The sequence below is a fragment of the Miscanthus floridulus genome, chromosome 2 (assembly GCF_019320115.1).
Source record: "Miscanthus floridulus cultivar M001 chromosome 2, ASM1932011v1, whole genome shotgun sequence".
Lineage (NCBI taxonomy): Eukaryota > Viridiplantae > Streptophyta > Magnoliopsida > Poales > Poaceae > Miscanthus > Miscanthus floridulus.
The window spans coordinates 92,804,118-92,827,256 of NC_089581.1; the positions used below are offsets into that span (position 1 = coordinate 92,804,118).

Consider the following 23,139-nt stretch of genomic DNA (forward strand, 5'->3'; position numbering starts at 1 on the left):
GGGTCGTTTCACATGCCGGCCACACGGTGGCCATAGCCTTTGGCCAGTCACCCACTACTGCAGTGAACTCTGAACTAGCGAGCTCGATCAAGCCGACTGACAGAGCAACATTGCGCCTAATTACCTCCTAATCAGTGGCGAGTTCATGAAAACTTCATTAATATAAAATGTAGAGCTACATGAGATCTACAACTTTGCTTTAGAAAGTTTTGTAAATTCACCATGGTTTTCAATTTACAAAGCTCCAAATTGGGCTACTTTAAAACTAAAAACCAGCTTGAGACTTAGCAAAATTTTCTAAGTTACAAATAGCATTAAGTTGCAACTTGGGAGCTTTATTTGACTAAGCTAGGCATTGGTTCAGCTCTAGGTCCTTAAACAAAGTTTGTTTTACATGACATGAACCACAACTTTTATTTAGGGCCCACTGCCATGGGGCTCTAGGTCCTTAAACAAAGTTTGTTTTACATGACATGAACCACAACTTTTATTTAGGGCCCACTGCCATGCAAGCACTCTAAGTACTTAGTCAAGTTAGGTCAAAGAAGCAACTTAATAATGGCATTTCTATCAATACTAACACTTAGAGGCATTTTTGGACCAACTCATGAATATAAACCTGGTTCTATTTTCCATCCTAGATGTGTCTGAGGTGTTTTTGTGACCTAACAACCATCTCTTCAATGGTCACACATGATCACAAGCATATGCATGTATATGATCAACATCACATGTGATATAGATAAGGTGAATGAAATGAAACTTCATATGCTCATGCTCATGAATGCTTGGATGATGCTTGTGCTCATGAAATGCAAGTGCCAAATGCATTCTTAACACTAGGGTGTTATAACACTCCCGTTGAGTCCTTTGTAGTCCACTCCATGAATATAGGCGCAAGTAGGGTCCAGTTATGAAGGGAGAACAAGCGCTGTTCTTAATCTTCCTTAGTAATATCCATTATGTGTAGATATAAAGATGACCTTAGCCATGACTACTAGGTGTAATTGCACTAATCAATGTATGCTTTGACTTATAATTAAGAATGACTTAGGAGTTATTCCTCTAATATTCTACTTAGCCATGCTAATGCTATAGAAAGGAGTACTCTGAGTGATTTATCATTAATCCATACTTATCATATACACAATTTGTCCTATGACTTACCCCTATTGTGAGTAAAATATTGGTTATGGTTTACTTCTCCAACAATAGTATAAGTTATCAATACATGTCCTTGCTAGACCTTCCCTATGGTAAAAATATAAATAACGATACCTAGAATACTCTCGGGTAAAGTGCTACAGTGGCATATTATCTATGCGCTTGCAAATTCCTTTCATATATATATTCTTTCTAGTCACATGAAATATTAAAGTACTTCTTAATGTCATTCTAGATGTGGCACTAGTTAGTACCAACAAGCATTTCTAGCACCAATAGTAGGAAGAAAACTTAGTAAAAGATGCTAAGGAATGTCAACAACATAGGGTGACTACTTAAAACAAGTGACATGTTAATAAATACCAATAAGCATTTTTTGCGCCATTGTTGGGGAATGTTGCTAGGCAAATGAAGTATTGATTAATACTTATTGATGTGATTGAGATAACCATTGACCTCTGCTCAAATAGGCTTACCCTTTTGTTGTCTACTTGTATATCTTATGCAGGGTAATGTATGACCTTTTGACCTTTCGACAAACTATGTTGATGATCCAGAAGCATTACTTCAGAGAACTAAGGCTAAAATTAAGAAAGTTTTAGCTTTAGAGTCAGAAGACAACCATATAAGGCAGAGCTTAACACCAGAATTTGAAGCCATGGCTAACAGGATTCTCCATGAATTCTCTGCTCCTACTATAGCCAACATCCATACTAGACCAATAGTCAATGTTGGAGACAATGGATTTGAGCTCAAGCCAGCTCTCATCAACATGGTGCAAGCAAGCTAGTTTCATGGTAAGGCACATGAAGATGTGAGTGCACATCTCCAACACTTCCTGGAGATCTATAGCACTTTTACCATCAAAGGGGTGACCCAAGATGCCATACTACTTCGCCTCTTCCCATTCTCACTTTTGGGGAAGGCGAAGCAATGGTTCTACGTGAACAAGGATAGAAATACTACATGGGATAACTGCTCCACTGCATTCCTAGCAAAGTTCTTTCCCATAGACAAGACCAATGCTTTGCATGGAAGAATCTCAAGCTTTCAACAGCAACATGATGAATCTATCCCTAAGGCATGGGAATGCTTTCAAGATTACATTGCGGAATATCCTCATCATGGGATGAAGAATTGGCTACTCATGTAGACTTTCTACCATGGGTTGACCAGTAGTACCCATGAGACTATGGATGCTGCTGCTGGAGGTGCCTTCCTATCACTCACTATCCTAGCTACAACAACTCTTGTGGAGAAGATGGACTCCAACCAAGGTTGTAATGAAGAATGTCTTCAGACCCATAAGAGAGGTGGAGGTATGCATCAACTCAAGGAGGAAGACATGTTGTCTACCAAGATGAACCTACTAATAAAGAAGCTTGAAGACTGAGCCAATGAGAAGCAAGAAGTCATGCATATTCATGATTCCCGCATGACGTGTGAAGAGTATGGAAACACTAGGCATTCAGGGAGAAACTGCCTTGAGACCCATGAGGATGTGAACTTTGTCAACAACAACTACATTCATCCTTAATAGAATCAAGGATGGAATCAACAACAAAGGTTGAACTACCAAGGTAATTACCAAGGTAACCCTCAAAGTAATAATTTTAATAATTTCAATCAACCACCCTTGAGAGAATTTATTGTTGGCCAATCCAAACTTCTAGAGGGATTATCTAGAAAGGTAGGTAGTGTTGGTATTTATTAATGTGCCACTTGTTTTAAGTAGCCACCTATTATAAACCCATATCTCTTAACATTACTTTACTAGGTTGTTGTTGAAGGCAGTTAACAACCATTATAAACCATCAATATAACATGTATAAGGGCATAAATATAATCACCAATGAAGGTTTAGGGGTTTAAACTAACAAATTCTAGGAGTTTTGGTGAATCTATATTATCTACATGGTTTATTTATAAAACCATCAAGGTGGACCTACATGTTAGATTTAATCGCACTTATCTATAGCGAAACAGACACCAAAAGGTTCTAGAAGACTCAAGAGGACTCCACACCGAAGCAGAGGGCGAGAGGCTACCAAGTGGGGCCGCTCGGCCCCACATATAGGTCGCCTAACCCCTAGGCCCACCTATTAGCCTCTGTGTCGTAATGTCCATTCTCCACTGCCTCCTAGGTTGCATCTACACCATCCTTTAAGTCGGTTTGATCCAAGGGCTCACGTTGGACGCTTTGGCCTATATATATCAGCCCCTGCCCCCTTGAGAAGATAAGTCATTTGAGAAGATAGAAACCCTAATCATGCTCAGAGCTCCACCATATTCTAGGGCATAGCTAGTTTGGCTAGGTCTAGAGGGAGGCAAGCAAGCTTCGCTTCAATTCCTGATCTTGTTAAGAGCGTGATTCGGTATAATCTTTGTACCCCTCTCTTTTATATCTCCATTACTTTTATATGCTAGTTACAATTGTTATGGCAATATTAGTATTCATCTTATTCATGTTCCAAATACCAATGTTGTCATAACAATTGTAGAAAACATATAAAAGTAATGGAGATACAAAAGAGAGGGGGTACAAAGATTATACCGAACCACGCTCTTAACAAGATCGGGAATCCAAGCAAAGCCTGCTTGCCTCCCTCTAGACCTAGCCTAACTAGCTATGCCCTAGAATATGGTGGAGCTCTAAGGATGATTAGGGTTTCTGTCTTCTCAAATGACTTATGCCTTCAGGGGGTAGGGGCTAATATATATAGGCTGAAGCATCCAACGTGAGCCCATGGATCAAACTGACTTAAACAATGGCATAGATGCAACCTAGGAGGTGGTGGAGAACCAACATTGCAACACAGAGGTTGATAGTGGGCCCTAGGGGCCGAGCGGCCCTAGTTGGCAGCCTCTCGCCCTCTACTTCAGTATGGAGTCCTCTCGAGTCCTTTAGAACCTTCTAGTGTCCGTTTAGCTGTGGATAAGCGCAATTAAATTTGACATGTAGGTCCACCTTGATGTTTTTCTAAATAAACCCTGTAGAAAATACAGATTCACCAAAACTCATGGAATTTGTTAGTTTAAACCCCAAAACCTTCATTGATGATTGTATTTATACCCTTATACATGTTATATTGATGGTTTATAATGGTTGTAAACTACTGTCAACAGCTACCAATGATAAAATTCTAAAGAACATAAATAACAGAATGGATAGCTTTGCTTCTGCCATTAAAAACCAGCATAGCTTTTATAAAATGATAGAATCACAAATAGCTTAGCTGGCTGCTGCTATTCCTCCGACCAATAAAGGTAAAATTCTAGGGCAACCAAAAGATCTAGAAACTACAAATCTTGTCAATATTCATAATGCAGCATACTACTATATATAGCCTTCGACTGGAAGGTGGATAGACTATACCTTGCCTAAAAAGGACAGCGATCCAGGAAGACTTGTCATCCCCATCACCATTGGACCTCACATTTTTCAAGAAGCTATCTGTGACTTCGGAGCAAGTGTCAACATTATGCCAAAGGTAATCTATGATAAAACTGTCAACATTATGCCAAAGGTAATCTATGATAAAATTAATGGAGATACTTTGTTGTACACAAATATGCATTTCAACTTGCAGATCAGTCACTCTGTTACCCTAAGGGAGTTCTTGAAGATGCCATTATTCGAGTGGGACAATCATATGTTCCTGTAGATTTTGTGGTTTTAGAAATAGGTGTAGAGTAAGGGCACCCATTATTATGGCCTGACCTTTCCTAAGCATCGCAAATGCCATCATGTACACGGATAGTGCCAAGATTTGTTTCACAATCAAGGATAAAAAGGACAAGTTTTCTTTCAAAAATCATATCCTGCAATCTCCTGGACATCGACAGATGTCGTACCTACCCGAAGAGACAACAGTGACCAAGAAGAAAAACAACAGGGGAAGGAGGAAGAACAAGGCTAGGTAATCACTAGAAGAATCAGTCAACATGATCAACACACTCTGATCAGAGTATGACCACCTCCTCGCTTCAATTCCTTGCTAAGAAGGATGATCCAGGTGTACCCACGATTGAGTATACCATTGGATAAAGAATATTCCACAAGACCTTCTGCAACATTGGGTCAAGTGTCAATATAATGTCCAAGGTAACGTATGAATATTTATTTGGTGACAAACCTTTGTTTCCTGCATATATGCAATTATAGATGGCATACCAATTAATCTGATTTCTAGAGAGAATAGCAAAAGATGTCGTGATAAGAATACATGACCAGTTTGCCCCTGCCAACTTCATGATTCTGGACATGGGAGAAGAAGAAGATGATACATCTATCATTTTGGGAAGACTGTTCCTCAACACAACCAATGCGATCATCTACTTCCGATCTAGACAAGTCCACTTCCAATTTCCAGGAGAAAAGGTATGTTGCTATTTCAATAGTTATACCACTTATAAATAGCCAAAGAAGACCCGCTCTAGGAGGAGACATCGATCATCCCAATACCGGAAGAATCAATCTCCAAATAATGAATGGAAAGAAGATGAAGAACCTAAAGAAGTGAAAGATGAACCTACTCCACCTAAGACTGGTCCATAGGCCAAGCAGGTGTGGAAGGAAAAGGTGGCAACATCTGAGTCACCATCACAAGAGGTGCAACTATCAAGGTCTCCATCCCTAGGACCGATAGATACACCTAAAGAATAAAGGGCTCTTCTCCAGAAAAGTCCTGTCTGGAGGACTTGAAAAATCTGAACCCTCGCCATGAGGTAACATCGGTAGTTATCCATATTTACTTTCTAGCATTGCATGAATTATTTTCACTTTAGCATATTTACTCTTCTGCATTAGCATTGCATTAGTGAAAATAAAATAAAAATTGCATCATTGCATCATTAAAGCCTAAAGCCCCATGTGAATAATTTTCTCGATGTGTAAAAGTCCAAGGGAGTATTCACCGTGGTGGCATAAAAATAAAAATACCATACATACATATTTCCTACATGCATATAAAAATAGAAAATTCAAAATTATATTAGAAAGACATCCTGCTAAAATTCTATCAAATCAAAAACATTTCAAATTCCAAGAACAACTAATCTCTGGACGGATGACTGCTAACCCTTTTATCCTAATCCGTTCCATGAGTTTTGGTGTTCTTGTTCGTATTTTGCAGGATGATGCACAAAGATTAAGAGCAAGTTCACCCGGTCATTTTCATCTTGTTCCACCTATGGACGAGAAGGACATTAGCTGGCAAAACTGCTCTGAGAAGGACCACTCAACTTCAACATTCGACCACGACATCTAGCTTGGGGGAAAAGCATCCCCCATGTATTTAGCTAAGTATTTCTTTCCCTTTGGTTTTACTATTAAGTGAGTTTGCTTCATACCAGTTAAAAAGAAAAAAATGCATAACTAAAAGCAAAATAAAAATTTATCTTTGTCTTATATATATACTAGTAAGGTGTGATCTAAAAAATGAATGAAAACAAAATAAAAAGTGTGTGCCTAGTTTTATGTTTTTAAGAGCTATATAAATGGACTCTAAAAGTAATCTCTTAAAATGGAAATGATGAATAGTTGTCGTGTTGTAATTCCTTTCAAGTACCTAGTTTTTAGCCTTGAATTCTTTTGAGTTTTGGATACGACTATTTTAATATAAGAATTTACTCTGAACTTGAAACTCGCAGGTAGCGTATGCTTGATCTAAGTCTAGGTAATTGACGAATATGATATGAGAAGGTTTGAGCTGCTATTTATCTTGTTCCAAGTGGCATTAAAGTTCTGGAGATTTATCTTTTGAAAAATACAAAAATCCTACATCATGAGCTCTTGTATGACAAAGCTTGAATTCCTACCAAAGACATATATGTTACTTAGATTAGGAAAACTTCCACTCAAATATGTTGCTTGCTATTGCATTGAGTTTAGTCTAGCTTTGTTGACCCTTATGAGAGGTTTGCCATGCTCTTAAAATCAAAATCACGTACACACCACCCACATATGCACAACTCCTACATTGGGGGTAGGCGCAAAAACATGCCTTCCATCTAGATCCACTAAAAAATGTTTTACTCCTATTCTTGGGGTGAACACCAAAAATATTCTTGATAGGATTTTCCACCAAATAAATGCTCCAAGTTCTTGTTGCCTTCTCTCAAAAGTTTTGTTGCAGAAAAGAAGCATTGGGCTATGCAAAAGTTATTCATAGAAAAAAAGATGAGAAAAAATGGACAAGTGTCTGAGATATCTAAATCAAGGGGTACTCAGATGCCCACATAAAAAAAGAGAGATGAATAAGATAGCCCATGTTTTCTTACAAAGTATTTTTTTTGAGTTTGAAAAGAGAGATATGTTTTCAAGGAGCATAGTAGAATTAGGTTGGCCATCATATATATCCACCATACATCTATACACATGCACATCTTGATTTGATTGTATGACTCAACTCTCTTTGGATCCGAGGTTTGACTTTACAATATATGTATTGCAAGTATACTCTTTCATGCTATCTCGACTGCTATGAGCTCCACATAAGCTTTAGTTGTAGGAAGTGAAAGGCATAACATCACTATTGCCTTGTTAAGGATCCACAAATACCACATATATTGAGAGACTTGAGAGTGTCATATAGTGGAAGCTCTGAGTTTTATTTTGAAAACTTATAAAAACACCAAAATAATGGTTGAGCAAAGAACTTGAGACATAGTGCTTGACTTGATCGTTCTATCTTTCAATTGCTCAAGACCCAAGTGAAGACTAAGAAGCCCCATGGTTGAAGGTAATATGGGTGAGTTTGAAAGTCAGATCGGTTCATTCTAATCCAGAGGAGAGTTCTTGTTTGAACGCATGTGTACCTTTGAGGAGTGAAAGCATCAACGCAACTCCTAATCCATTTACTGAGTTTAGCTTTGCTAAGGGACTAGTAAAGGTTAAGCTTAGGGGAGTTTGTTGACGGTAGTTAACAACTATTATAAATAGTCAATATAACATGTATAAGGGCATAAATATGATCACCAACAAAGGTCTAGTGGTTTAAACTAACAAATTCTACGAGTTTTGGTGAATTTGTATTTTCTATCGGGTTTATCTAGAAAACCATCATGGTGGACCAAGATGCTAGATTTAATCATGTTTATTCATAGCGAAATAGACCCCAGAAGGTTCTAGAAGATTTGAGAGGACTCCACACCGAAGCAGAGGGCTAGATAGGCCCCACCTGGAGGCCGCCAGGCCCCTGGGGCCCACTGTCAGCCTCCGCATCGCAATGTTGGTTCTCCACCACCTACTAGGTTGCATCTACGCCGTCCTTTAAATTGGTTTGATCCAAGGGCTCATGATTAGCGCTCCAGCCTATATATATCAACCCCTACCTCCTCCCTCAGCATTGCATAAGTCATATGAGAAGACAGAAACCCTAATCATCCTTAGAGCTCCACCATATTCTAGGGCATAGCTAGTTAGGCTAGGTCTAGAGGTAGGTAAGCAAGCTTCGCTTGGATTCCTAATCTTGTTAAGAGCATGGTTTGGTATAATCTTTGTACCCCCTCTCTTTTGTATCTCCATTACTTTTATATGTTTGCTACAATTGTTATGACAACATTAGTATTCACTATATTCATGTTCTTAGTTATGATGTTCATCGTCTACTTTGATTATATACTTAGTATAGCTATTTTATCAATATGTTTATGCTTAAGTTCATATAGCGCCCACTCTAGTGTCCATAGGGTGAGTGGTCGACATTGTGTAAGCATGGTGCTTATATGTTGTTTACTTGTAGATACACCCTATATTCTGGGTCATTTGGTAGATCGTGGATGTGACACTCCCATTGAGTCCTTTGTAGTCCACTCCCTGAATATAGGTGAAAGTAGGGTCCGATTATGAAGGGAGAACAAGCTTTGTTCTTAATCTTCCTTACTAATATTCCTTATGTGTAGATATAAAGATGACCTTAGCCATGACTACTAGGTGTAATTGCACTAATCAGTGTATGCTTTGACTTATAATTAAGAATTACTTAGGAATTATTCATGTAATATTGTACTTGACCATGCTAATGATATAGAATAAGTTATCAATATTGGTTATGGTTTACTTCTTCATCAATAGTATAAGTTATCAATACATGTCCTTGCCAGTCCTTCCCTGTAGTAAAAATAAAAATAACGATACCTAGAATACTCTCGGGTAAAGTGCTATAATGGTATATTATCTGTGCGCTTGCATATTCCTTTCATATATATATATATATATTCTTTCTATCTTTCTAGTCACATGAAATATTAAAGTACTTCTTAGTGTCATTCTAGAAGTGGCACTAGGTAGTACCAACAAGCATTTCTGGCACCAACACTAGGGATGACAACTTAGTAAAAGATGCTAAGGAATGTCAACAACATAGGGTGACTACTTGAAACAAGTGACACGTTAATAAATACCAACAACCATCAGGTCTCCGCTCAAGATATGTAACCAGGCTCGCATTCAAGACCACAAACAACATAACAGAATACGATGGCCTCATACTAGGATTGAACAAGGCAAAAGTTGTAATGACCCAAGTTTGTTACACCATAGGCTCTCATTTTTGGATACCCAAGACACAACCCATCAAACTCCTTGGACATCCTTAATGACCCAAAACATAGAATGCTATGTCCTAGCAACCAACTACTCGACGACACACAAGTTTACTACTGGTCAACTAAGTCAAACCAATGATCGTCAATGGAGGATGCCAATCAAAGAACTTAACTCAAGACATTCATGTTCACCAAAAGAATGAACGAAACCATTACAAGCCTTAACATGGACTCAAGGTCAAAGAGATCAGGTTCTTAAGTTTGGATAGGCGAAACCAAAGTCAATCGAATAGTCCACCACATTTTCTAGACCATTCAATAAAGGTGCAGAGACTATAGATGGACTGGGAAATGAGTTGTTACCCATTAAGGGGCATGTCCCACATGTCAGAACAAATTGGAGATATTACCCAACACCTAAACCTCTATCCCACTCACTCTCCTCTCATTTCCCTCACACACTCTCTCTCTAGAAGGAAGAACAAGAGAAAGAAAGGATGAACTAGAGTGAGAAAGTGAAGAAGAAGAAGAAGGTGGAGAAGAGAACCAAGATTGCAAAGGGTAGCAAGATTAACATCTTGATCAAGCACTTGAGCTTCCACAATCTCTCATCTCATGGTTAGCTCTAGAATCCTCTCTTCTCATTATCTAGAGATCAATCGTCAAACCCTAACTCAAGTCTTCTCTCTTGCATGGATGGATCATGAGGATTACTTGATGGGAAGTAATCCAAGGAAGAAATCTCTCTTTCGCTTGGAAGCAAGAATGACTTATGTGGATCTTCAATCTTGATGACAAGGAACTCATCAAGAGCCCAAGCTAAGTTGCCATGCTCAATCTCTCTACATCTTAAGGGTTTCCTATTAGTTAAGGAATCACTAGTTACACTAGTTAACCTAAGCCAAAACCATAAGTATCCTAAGCCTAGATGTCTACCTAAGCTATAGTAGGGATGTCATGCACATGCATGAAGGCCTCAAACCAATATCTAGGCATGAACCCCCAAAACTTTCACCCAAGAACCCAAGAGCATAGGTTCTGTCGCCCATCTGATGGAGTGTTCATCATTAGGATGGAGTGTCCATCAATCCTAAGTCTAGTCACCAACATCGTAAGTTCCCCTCTGAGTGACACAGCAGAGTGTGCGCCATCGTGGTGGAATGTCCACTGAATTATAGAGGTGCACAGCTAGTTGCCCGAGAGCACTCATCCCAAACTGGAGCATCCGTCACTCACGACGGAGTGTCCTATGAATTATAAGGAATAGTCACCCAGTAACCCGAGAGTACCTAGTCCATACTAGGTCATCTGTCAGATGGTCGAGCCATCCGATAGTAGCAGTGAACCTTAGGATCAACAAAGTCTTCAACCTACCGGAGTCTCTGTGACATCTTACAAAGTATCCGATAACCTATACAGAGCCAGAATAGAGGCACCTCACCCTAATACCTGGTATAGCAGAGTGTCCGTCGCTTAGGAGTGTCCGCCATTCACTAAGAATGTGAGTTTGTTTAGGTAATCTACCCAAGGGGTCAACCACTACCTAATGAGCTTACCTACTAATAATATAATAGCGGAGCCATAGTTAGAAGTCTCTTCCCAAGTTCCTAATCAACTCTAAATCTCTTTATCTATCGCGCAACTGTCTCCAATCATCGGATCCTCTCTTTTCACATTCGGTTATCTTGTCTTGTTAGGATCATGTGTAAGTCATCACCACTAACTAGATCTTCAGGAATCGACAACACTATCAGGCAGGCAGCCCACTACTATGAACCCTATTTTGGATACTTATCGAGTTTCATTACGAGTTATGCATTACATGTAGTTTTGGTTAGTAAACTTGTTCACTCTACACTTAGAGTCACTCTTTAATATGTTAGAAGCCTCTCATCTAAACAATATGATTGGAAACGCTTAATTGCTTATTGCTTAGTTGGTTAGCAATGGTAGAAGTCGAGCATGAGAAGGGAACTCATACTCACGCATGTAGGATGCTACACTTGGATAATTAATCACTAAAACTAATGGGGGTACAACTTGACTTACTTCACTAATCTGGCTAAAGGATATTATCACTAAAGGTTATAAACTTGATATCACTTTGGTAACTTCGCTCATGCGAGGGGTAGGTCATTGTAGGTGTGGGATCTCAAGCGATGTAGCTCCTGGAGCAGTTAAGGACCGTTTATTGGGATATGTGAGTCCGAGTAACCACCCATACAGACCAAATGTCATGGATGGGGTCAACAAGGCAAGTAACTAATTGTGAACGATTTATCCATGAAACTAGCAAGGGGGTGGTGCTGGTCAAGAATGTCCTGAGACATTGATTGGGCATCTATCAAACCTTTCATAGGATACTCGAGCCGAATTAGGGAAAGGCTGGAGAATGTGAGGCAACCCATACTTGGGCATGAGTATGGTCTTCTGTCCTGGTCTTCATGTGGGTACAAGTTGTACACCTCTGTAGAGTTTGAAAGCCTAAAGTCCTTCATGGTGGAATTATTCTGGTGTTCCTACTTTTTATAACCATGGTAGCATTATTGATGGAATATGAGCACCCTTGATTTACACATGATATATGACTACTCTCGTTCTAGTTTTGGAACATAGCATGACATACTCTTAATAAACGCCATTGCTTTTCTACAAATGTACAAATGCCTAATAATCATCTTGCATCCATCAAATATATATGTGTTGAAAGTAAGTCCTATGAGTACGCAATGTACTCACGGCGCCACCGTTAAGTTATTTTGTAGGCATGTGATAGAACAGGTAGAGCCATGGCTCTAACCCCCACTACATAGTAGCACTTGGAATGGGTGTTTCGAATGTGCTACAAGTTAACTCCAAAGTTCATGTATGAGCGACCATGAGTGTTAGCCTTAGAATGAGTACTCTTGTCCATGAATTGGACCACACTATGAAATTTATTTAACTACCTTGAGAACACTAATCTTAGATGTAATAATTGGGTGTTATCCATCTGTCATGTGCTAGTTTAATATTTGGATCACTGTATGCCACTCATCCTAATCTTGAAGATGAGTTGTTGAGTGTGCTCCTAGGGGGCCTCACGGTGGCAAGTTAGCAACAACCCCCTACTCCACGTAGGCATCCCCAACAAAAGCACTTGGTGCCAAAGCAATATTAGCCAAAATAGACTCTCAAATTGTGGTAGGTCAAGTAGAAAAGGAGTACTTAGCCCGAGAGCCAAAGTTCATCAAGTATCTGGCAATAGTAAGAGCACTTGTGGGGGTATAACCCTAGGTACCCATGGCAATGGACATAGGGTCACACCGCCTGGGGAGGTCTAGCCCATAAGATCAAGGACTATGGTGCCCAGTTCTGGTCAGCATGCACCACAAGGTAGTCAGAAGACATCTTGGTGATGAAGGAAGATCTATTCGGATATGCTAGATATCATATTCCCTGTAAATACTTACCATATAGCCAAATAGATCTAGGCCTAAACCGACTTGTAACCCTACCCCCCAGACTATATAAGGCGGGTAGGGGACCCCCTCGAATTCATCTCATATACAATACAATACACCACAGACATAGGACGTAGGGTATTACATCGATCAGATAGCCAGAACCTATCTAAATCATTATCTCTGTGCTTGTGTCACCATACGATTCCTATTACATGCAACTCTATCGATTCATCTACTACCATGGGCATACCCTCGGTAGACTGCCAACCATATTTCATCTAACAGTGGCATGCTAGGTAGGGGGTGTGCATGCTGATTCCATGGCCAACCAGATGGTCACTTTCCCAAGCTCCATGGCCTTTTCCAAGCCTAGGCAAGATCTTCGTGGTCAGATCCATGACTTGGATCATCGGCCCCGACGGCAACGGGGAGATCAGTGGAAGCGGTATAGGATCACCCTACGCTAATCACGCTAACACTTGCAATGACATCTTCGATCCCGATGCCCCACCACTGGGTTAGGAGATCCATCAGCAATGATGATCTGATCACATCCATCAATTAGGTCACAGACCACTTAGCAGAATGTTAGCTCCTCATGGGTTCGGTCTTAGATCAATCTAGAGCGAGTGATGAATTTCTCGTACTCCAAGATCACCAAGCCGCTACAACCGAGTGACCTACTCAACCACTTCATTCAAGGTGGCCAAATTCCAATCTAGTGATCATGGCAACTCTGGAAGGGCATACCATTCAACTGTCGACCACTCTCTGCCCCTGATGGAGAGCATGCTGAAGCCCTATTCTTTTGGGCTGGTGCATGTGGGTCTAATCTATTAGGACGACGTGCATCATCTTTTCACCGACCACGCTGAGCATAGCCGTGTCAACGACATCTATCAGATCGACTTCCATGAGGGCGACCAGCCTATGCCAATGGTAAACATGGCACAAATCCGAACAGATCTTTTGGACGACACGCTCCAAACAATCCTAGAGGAAAACCCCGAGCCATACTCCGAAGGCTCTACCAGCACCTGCCCACCATTCCCTCTAGGCTTTGTGAGAGAGCTCTTCATGGTTAGCCACGATAGCATCGCTATCGATGGAGAAACCTAGTGTTCAGCACCATGAGCACGAAACCAGGAACACTGATCGCCAGCGACATCACAACAAAGAAGCAAAAAATGTCATCCAAGCTACTAGAGGTGGTCCACCACCTCTTGCCCATAATCTTCAACAAGAGTTCTTCATGGTGGACAACTAGCAAGTGGAGCAGACATCGAGCGCCAATCTAGCTATGGCTACCCATGCTGTTGGCTAGACTCCCATCAATGCCAGATGTACTCAAGATTCAAGCACTACTTAAAGCAGCTCAGGTCTAGGTCAACGAACATCTAGAACCTAGCTCCATCTTTTTCGACAGCAACCGCACGCAGTCATAACCCCCATGGTTCTCATCGTGATGGGGGAGTCATTACCATAGTGGCTAGATCATCCAAGGGGGTCTAGGGGCAATGTTGCCATCAATCCTAGATCACAAGGACCATGAAATCAGCATGGCTGACTAGCTCATAATGAAAACCTAGGAGGATAATCAACCCATGCATGGTGACGCCCATGACCGCATCAATGCCAATCTCGATGCCCACAATTGCATTGAGAACAGTCATGCCCAGCAACATTAGGTAGAACTCCAACTGCTGACAGGAGTATGACAACCAACACAGTGACCTTGTCGGCCTCTGACCACTCCCCGCTATTGAGCTGATAGGACCTCGCCCTTTCATAGCAAGGCTGCGAGCTGTACAGTGGCCCATAGGCTTCAAAATCTTCAGGGTCGATCCCTATGATGGCAAGGCTAATCCTGAGTAGTGGATGCAGCTCTACGAGATTGCCATACTGTGCTACCAAGGGAAATAGTGACATAATGGTAAATTATTTGCCCATCATGCTCTCCCAGACAACCAACAATTGGCTTATGGGCCTAAGGAAGGATTCCATCGAATCTTGGGATGATCTCAAGAAAGTCTTCATCGAGAATTACATGGCAACATGCCAGTAGCCTAGCACGAAATATGATTTGGAGAAACTCCATCAGACCTCTAGGGAACCTCTGTGAAGCTGCATCAGGCGCTTCTCCAAAAATAGGAACACCATCCCCAACATCAGGGACAGTGAGGCCATCTCCGCTTTCACAAATTAGGAGCTGCGCTCCAAACTTTACTGCAAGAGGCCCCTAGACCATCGATGAACTCCTCAAGGTTGCAAACTCATACAGCAGATTTCGAAGAAGCTGATTAGTAGTTCAAGGACGACATTGCTCATGCTTCCCGCTTGCATCGCCACCCATGTCGTGATGATGATCGCTGTGAAGAACGACGTTATGAAGATCGTGATAGGCATTAGGACGATCACAAACACTGGCATAATGATTGGCCAGAGGGATCGAGGACTGCATAGCCATGTCATCGCTGACCAGAAAACTTCATCAACAACGTAGAGCAGCCACGCGCTAAGCGCAACTTTAATGCTGCCTATGAAAAGCTCCTTGACGGTCTGTGCCCAATTCACAAGAACAGTAAGCACACCATGTGGTAATGCTATGGCATGGCCAAAGCTTTCTGCGATGAACAACTAGAAATGGTAGATGAGCAAGGACAATGAGTTCAATGACTGGCAAGGAGGAGGAGCGTCCTAAGGATGCACGACTTGCTTTCTAAGATGCCAACAAGATGGTTGCCACAATCTTCGGAGGATGCTCCACCTCTTAAAGCAAACACCAACAGAAGCTGACCTGCTTGGCAAGATCACCAAGTATGACATGGTCACTGATCCCAAATATCTAGACTGGTCAGAGCATCCTATTACATTCAATAGGGCCAACCAGTGGGCAGATATCCCATACCCTAGGCATTTCCCACTCGTGCTGGATCCAACCATCCACAATGTGTGGTTCAAGAAGGTCCTCATTGATGGCTGGAGTGCCCTCAATGTCCTCTTTGTCAGAGCCCTAACTGAGTTAGGACTCACAAAGGACGATCTTGTTCTTATTGACTCTCCATTCTAGGGTATTGTACCTAGCAGAGGATCCCAACCTTTGGGGCAGATCACCTTGCCAGTCTAGTTTGGCAACGCCGACCACTTCCATACTGAGTACGTGAATTTTTTTGTGGTAGACTTCGACACCGCCTACCACGCCATCCTTGGCTAACCAGCTCTCACCAAGTTCATGGCCATGCCCCATTATGTCTATCTAGAGTTAAAGATTCCAATGGAGTAGGGCATCCTCACCCTGTGCGCCAGCGTCTCCACTACCAATGAATGTGAAAGAGAAGGACTCACCATCGCCGAAGTGATGGACCTCTCAGCCAGAATGGAGGATTGCATCATCGATTCTAAGAAGGTCCATACATATAAAAGCTATGACCCGGCAAGTGTTATATAGACTCTATGATCAAGAGGTCGACACCCCTAATTCATGGCGCATTGAACACCTTAGGCGTTTCTATCCTTGAGACAGTTCTACTAAAGATATGTACCTTTTCATGTATATATGCATTTCAATAATAATTATATCTGTGATGTTTTCTCCATTTGTTTTCCATAATTTTTCTCAAGTTACTTATTTCTCCATACTAAACATCTTTAAGATGACATATACTACTGCCATTTGATTCATCGACTAGCCACACTCTCATTCGCATTATCCACAAGCAGTCCTGTTCTTGATTTAGCACCTAAACATGCATGGGCAGTAGTGCTCTGTAACACTTCTAGTGTTACGAGCTCGCTAAGCACTGAGATTATGGTCTGAGAGATAGATCTATTAATATAGTGAGTTATTTACTTAAATGTGATAATGAAAATCTTGACAAGAAAATAGGAAAAGTACTTTTAATTGTTTGGCACAAGAAGCAATTTTTATAAACAAAATAAAATATAACTTGTATTTAGTACTTGAATAAAATTTAGAGCGTAAGTTTAATAGATCAAAATGTAACTCTTGTTTTGGTGAATAAAAATTGTTCAATAGTATATCTAATAGCTCAGAAATCAAATCTAACATTTAAACCGGACCTTTCGTGAATCCATGGGAAGTTAAAATTATAGTTAGGATGCTATTTTTGACTATTTATATTAAGCAAAATAATTAAGAGGCGTTCAAATGTTTTGCTCCTGTGGGTTAGTATGGAGTATGGGCTATGTCATGCTATGTTTGTTAGTTGGAATCATCGAGGTTTAGACCTTGCAAAAATTACAGGCAAAGTGTTTAGGAATGTTAGTTCTAACTAAAACCTTGAATTCTTTTAAGTAGGAAATGATAGTAGACAATGCCATTTTGGCAATTAATTTCTGAAAGATTTAGTTAAACACTTGTGCCATGTTTTTATTTAGTGGTTTGCACCAAAGTGACTACTTTGTGATGATGTGATGATTAGTGTTGTTAGAGCTTGGTTAGATATTAAAAGATGTGTTTAAGTACCTAAAATGTACTAGGTTTGGCAGTTGAGCCATTGGGCGTGGTCACCGCGCCCATGGCATCATGTGGACTACATAGCGTGTTGGTCGACCTTGGCCTAGCTGTGGTCTAGTGGTCCATGTGCTGCTGCCTTGCCCCACCCTGTAGCATGCAATCGCAGCCGCTTGTTTCACCTACCCCCTTCCGTAGCTCATGTCGCACTGCCCTACCCCTAGCCTTCTAGTGGTTGGCGAGCTACTATCCTCGCCATGGCTCACTCTCTCTCTTTCGCTCAGCCTCTCTCTCTCTCACTCGCTCTACTACTAGCATGCTTCCACCATGGCGAGCTTAGGGCTGAGCTCAAATGCTGCCATCCTCGCCGCTACTCTCGCCCTGCTCTCTCTCTCTCACTCTCGGCTACCATGGTCATGCCCCAAGTCGAGATACTAGCTGTAGCCATGGCACTCGCAGCTAGCCTACCATGGACCATCCTTGGCCCAGATGCCAAGCCCCTACGATGCTCCCCTCCCTCCCTCATGCTGCTCTGGCTCAGCTCAGCTCTCTGCCCTTTTATTCTCGCGTGTGCAGCCGCCATGGCAGCCACGAGGCTCGAACTTGCCACCGCTCGATGCCTTCCCGCACTCGACCACCTGCCTCATCGCCTCCGCCTCACTCTCCTTGGTGTCCCACATGTGCTCGTCGGCCTTCACCGAGCCAGGAGCTGCTGTGTACCGCGCCGCCACGATGTGCGTGCGTGGCTAGGCTGTCATGTCTCGCCCCTAGTCGAACTATGCCCCTTCGGAGCCGTGCGAGTTCGGTGATACTCCGGTGCCTCTCCTCGGTTGCTGCCATCACCAACAGTGCCGCTGCCACCAACCGGCTCGCCCGTGTAATCCTCTGCTCTAGTGAAGAGAGGGGGAGTAGGTGTTCAAATAGAAAGTAGTCCAGGGTTTCCAAGGTGAATCACTTGACTCAAGTAAATAGTGTTGAATAGTGTCTTTGAACTACGAGTGGAAATAGTAAGAAGTACAGGGGCCTCAGCGCAAATTAGTGCCGCCGCCGCTGGGCTCCCCATCGTGGGTCGGCCTGCTCGCACTGGGCTACCGCCTGCCTGCTCGCCTGGGCCGCCTGCACCCGTTACCACCGCCGTTGGGCCACGCCTGGCCAGCAGGCCGCGCGCGCGCCTCTGGGCTGAGCCAAGCCGCTCTGGCCCTTTTCTTTTTGGGTTGTTTTTCTTTTGTTTTGTTAATTCAGTGCTCTTCAAAAATTGAAAATAAATCATAGAAAAATCATAAAAATGCCACACCAATTTTGTTAAGTTTCTAAAATCATGATCTATCTGATAGTGTATTTTGTTCGCATAGGTTCTGTATGTTTTTAGGGTTGCTCTAATTATTTTAACATACTTAATATTGTTAAGACATAAACTTGTAGGAATTTCCGTGATAAATCGGTGGTAGTGTTAGCTCTAAAATTTTTACAGTTGGTTAGAAGTGTTATCAGGTGTTCACTGTAATTTTTGTAGCTCCACAGGAATTAGTTTGTTAAGGTAACTAAATGAGCCCTGATATGGAAAGATGTATTTAATCAATCAAATGTCAAAATAATTGGGGGCTTGTAGAACGAAAACATTTTTCTGGGAACAAGCCTTACTCGATGACGTGGATACATAGACTAGCACGTTAGAACTATCTTGTTAGCTTGTGAGGCATAATCGAATGTCTAAGAGTTTTGGCTGTCGTTGATTATTTACATCTATGTGTTGCATCCACGTATATCATAATAGGAACAATGATGGATCGTGGAGATGACCGAAGTAGCAGAAAAGATGGTGCCTTGATAATCATGCCACCATGATGGAATGCTAACTTTTGGTTATATCTTACCTTGGCAAGCCCCGGTTCATAACCCCTACTTTTTTGCACTTTATATTATGTTTGTGCATTAAGTTTTAAGGAGTTGAATGAAACCCACTTGCATATATATATCTTTATCCTATGAGTCTTACTAGTATGATAGGATCATGTAGATTGCTATGCTATAGGACTTCGGTAGAAGTCGAGTGATTGCCTGTCACTCGCGAGAGATAGGAAAGATATTATTATTGCTATTATATTATTATCACATGGAAAATATATATGAATGATAAATGAAGACCAGGCAGAATGGTACTTTAGATCTAGACTTGGGTTGGCATTCGAGCAAGGCTCGGATTGCATTTGTTCCGCCTGCATCGGTTAAGGACCGGCCATTGCATTGGGTTCTAGGCAGGTCATAGACTTATTATCCTAAACACATACTTGTTTATGGGCGCAGGAAGACTCATTTCTCTCTTGTCATGGGTTCTGGCTCTTTTGGACCGATTGATTGGAGGTGGGGATGGTGGAGGTCTAAGCACCGCACTAAGTCTGGGACTCAGGAGTGGGGGCTTGGAGTCCAAGTTTGGACGAGGACCTGGACCCCATGATAGGAGGGTAGTGGGTTGGTCTTGCTTGTGCCTGGTGTACAAGCAGGGCATGTGTTTCAGGGTACCCAGCTGGGATACATTGGTTCATGAATTGTTGAGAAATCTGGTACGACTTGTCCATAGTCTAGCGGCGTAGTAAGAACTGGAAGATGAAAGATGGTAAACGATTGTGATTGCTTACCACCCGCTTGAAAGTAGCACAGGTGCTTACATAGAATGGTTAGTTAATGAACTAATGCTGACTGCTAATAAAATTGAATATACGGATGCATGCTTAGTAATGCTTCCTGTAGATGCAATAAACCCACAAGCCAGATAGCCTTGCATATCCTTGGAGTCTTTTCTTTCCTCCTATCAGGTAGGTCTTATTGAGTACAATTAAGTACTTGGGGTTTTATTTCCCCCTGTTGCAGGTGATAGGTGGATGCTAGAGCTGACTCTTGGGTGTGGATTCCTTCTGGTGGGCTCAGAGAGGATTCCTTTATGCTATGATCAAAGTTTTTATTTATAACTCTCACTAAATATTTTATAAATAGAAGTTTTATAATCTGTTGTCATAGTTTATATATCAATGCTTCATCATGTCATAAATAGATATTTATTTCCATTGTAACTCTGATCACATGTTTATATTCTGTTGTTAAATTAAATTGTTCATAACTCTGATAACCTGGGTATATTCCACTGTTATAATCCATAAATATTATATTCTAATGTTGCATGAAAAGGGATGTAAGAAATGGTTAAAATGTTGTAAGCTTTATTCTCTCATTTGTGATCCTGGTGGAAAAATGTGGATTTTCATGTTCTCCCTTGGGGTGTGCTCGATGGAACTACGTAATTTAGTGTCCTCCCTTGAGTACTTAGTGTCTAATGGAAGACAAGTACTCCTGGGAGGCATTAGATTAGGCGGTTCTACCACACACTCTACGTCATGGGCGGTCGGCAATGGCTCCTCGACAATGCTTATATTCCTAAGCATGCACAAGAGCTAAGCTATTAATGCTATGGGGTGTGGGATAGCCGGGGCGGATAGCAAGATAAAGGATTAACAATGCATCATTAATATTAAATATTAACACCTTATACATGTTAAACATAATGTTTCATATACAGTTGTTCTCCATAACATAGGAAAATCTGTTACATGTCATCATGGTTGATGATCAGCATCACTGAACTGATCCAAGTCGTCTGCCAGCTTGATCGCTGAATCAGCCACCTCCTCCTCCAGCGCAGTGATTTGCTCATCACTCAGATTTCGAGCAAAGCCACCATCGATTCTTTCAAGCTTCACCGAGGAGTAGACTGATCGGACAACCGCCAGTGCATGGCCCATGGTAGAACAAGCGATGCCAAAAGCATAATACTTGAAGTTCTCTAGCGCCAACTTGCACCTCTCCACGATGACATCCAACTGTGGTGGCCTATCGGGCTCCAGCAACTATGGGTTGATAAGGTCTAGCACAACTTTTATCCCGTCATCTATGGCCTTCACCTTATTTCTACTGGCCTTTAGCCAGAGCATGAAGTCACGAAACTATGCGTGACTATTGGTTCAGATCACTACAGATAAGAGGGGCAATCATCTTAAACAAGTTTCTCATAACAAGATGGGTATTGACATAAGGGGTAACTTACATTTCAGTTCTTCGGCAAGTCATTTTTCCACCGTTCGAGCTTTGTCTCTTTGTTTCTCTACTAGCGCTTTGGCTTTGTGCATTAGCAGTGCTTGGGTCTTCACCTCCACCTTGGCATCATGCGCCAAATGCGCTTTGGTCTCCGCCCACATTTTTGCTTCATCAAGCTCTACTCAAATGAAAGATTACTATCAGCATGGGTGAATTGAGGGCTTGAAGGAAATACACTGTGGGGCCTAAGGCCTTACTTTTTTCTCTAACCAGACCATCGCCTAGCTGATTCTTCAGCTCCTAGTTCTACGCTTCAAGTTGCATCTTTTCTGCTTGCAACTTCTCCTTGTTGGCGTGTGCTTCAGCTAGCCTTCTCTCCAGAGTCTTCATAGACTCACGTAGCCTCTGGTTTTTAGCAACTGATGAAGCCGACCTACTCTAGCTGGCGTCTGTGGTTCTTGGGGATCTTCATTACATTTTGCGGCAACCAACAGTTAACAGGCATAATCTACAATTTCAATTGGTCGTATAGACTAACTTACGTCAATCTGGCTAGACACCGATGCTAGTGCTGCCCTGAGTTTCTTCATCTGCTCGCTCGCCTCCTTGTCCTCCAGCACCTCCATCATATCCCTATGGCATATGAAGGTCCACAAAAGCTGAGGAGGAGGATCCTAGGTATTTGGCGCTTCGCACTTAATTTCTTCAATCACCTCAAGGGACTCCCTCGCCTTCCTTGGCGCTCTGTTGGCTCATGGTCGGATGGAGGGGACAAGCTCTATCATTGGTGTCTAAGCCTAGGAACTAACCCTTGGCTCTAGGTGACTGGTCGGCTTGGTAGCAACCTCTTCATTGATTTGCTCTGGGTGCTCGAAGACTTCATCTTGGGGACCAGCCTAGTTTTTGGGTATTTATCATGTGTCTTCTGGCTATCTTGCCCCAACACCCTAAGTAGCAGAAGCAGCCATGGTACTCGGCTTAGCATCCAGCCAAGCATCGCCGATCTCAACTGAGTGTAGTTCCTCGGTTGACGTTTCTCTACAACATGATGCCGTATCATCAATGCTTCCATTTTGATTTTGCTTGGACTAAGTCTAGAGCAAACACACTTACTCGTTGGACCACCTATGTGTAGCTCTGAATGGCCGGGGCTTGTTGGAGCTCCCCTACCCTTCAATTGTCGTCATGAATCTTGAAAACACTAGAGGTGCCCAGTTCGCCTCCGGTGCTTTTGTCCTTGCCATGGTGGCCCTCCTAGATGAAGCCTCTTGTCTAGGCTTAGGGACTTCACCCCGAGCAGGTCTCTAGCTAGCTACGCCTTGGGCTGGCCGGTCAAAGGCTCTGGTGATCCGTGTCGGAGCGGCCATCCACGCAGCTCGCTGCTGCAATGTCTCATTTGCATCTTCACCATCATCCAAC

General features: G+C 42.1%; 1 non-coding gene across 1 annotated transcript; it reads right to left on the reverse strand.

Moving 5' to 3' along the window:
- Window positions 1-2,186: 2,186 nt before the first annotated feature.
- LOC136540978 (small nucleolar RNA R71) lies at window positions 2,187-2,295 on the reverse strand. Its single transcript, XR_010780095.1, has one exon. It is a non-coding gene; the product is annotated as a small nucleolar RNA R71 (small nucleolar RNA).
- Between the last annotated feature and the right edge of the window lie 20,844 nt (window positions 2,296-23,139).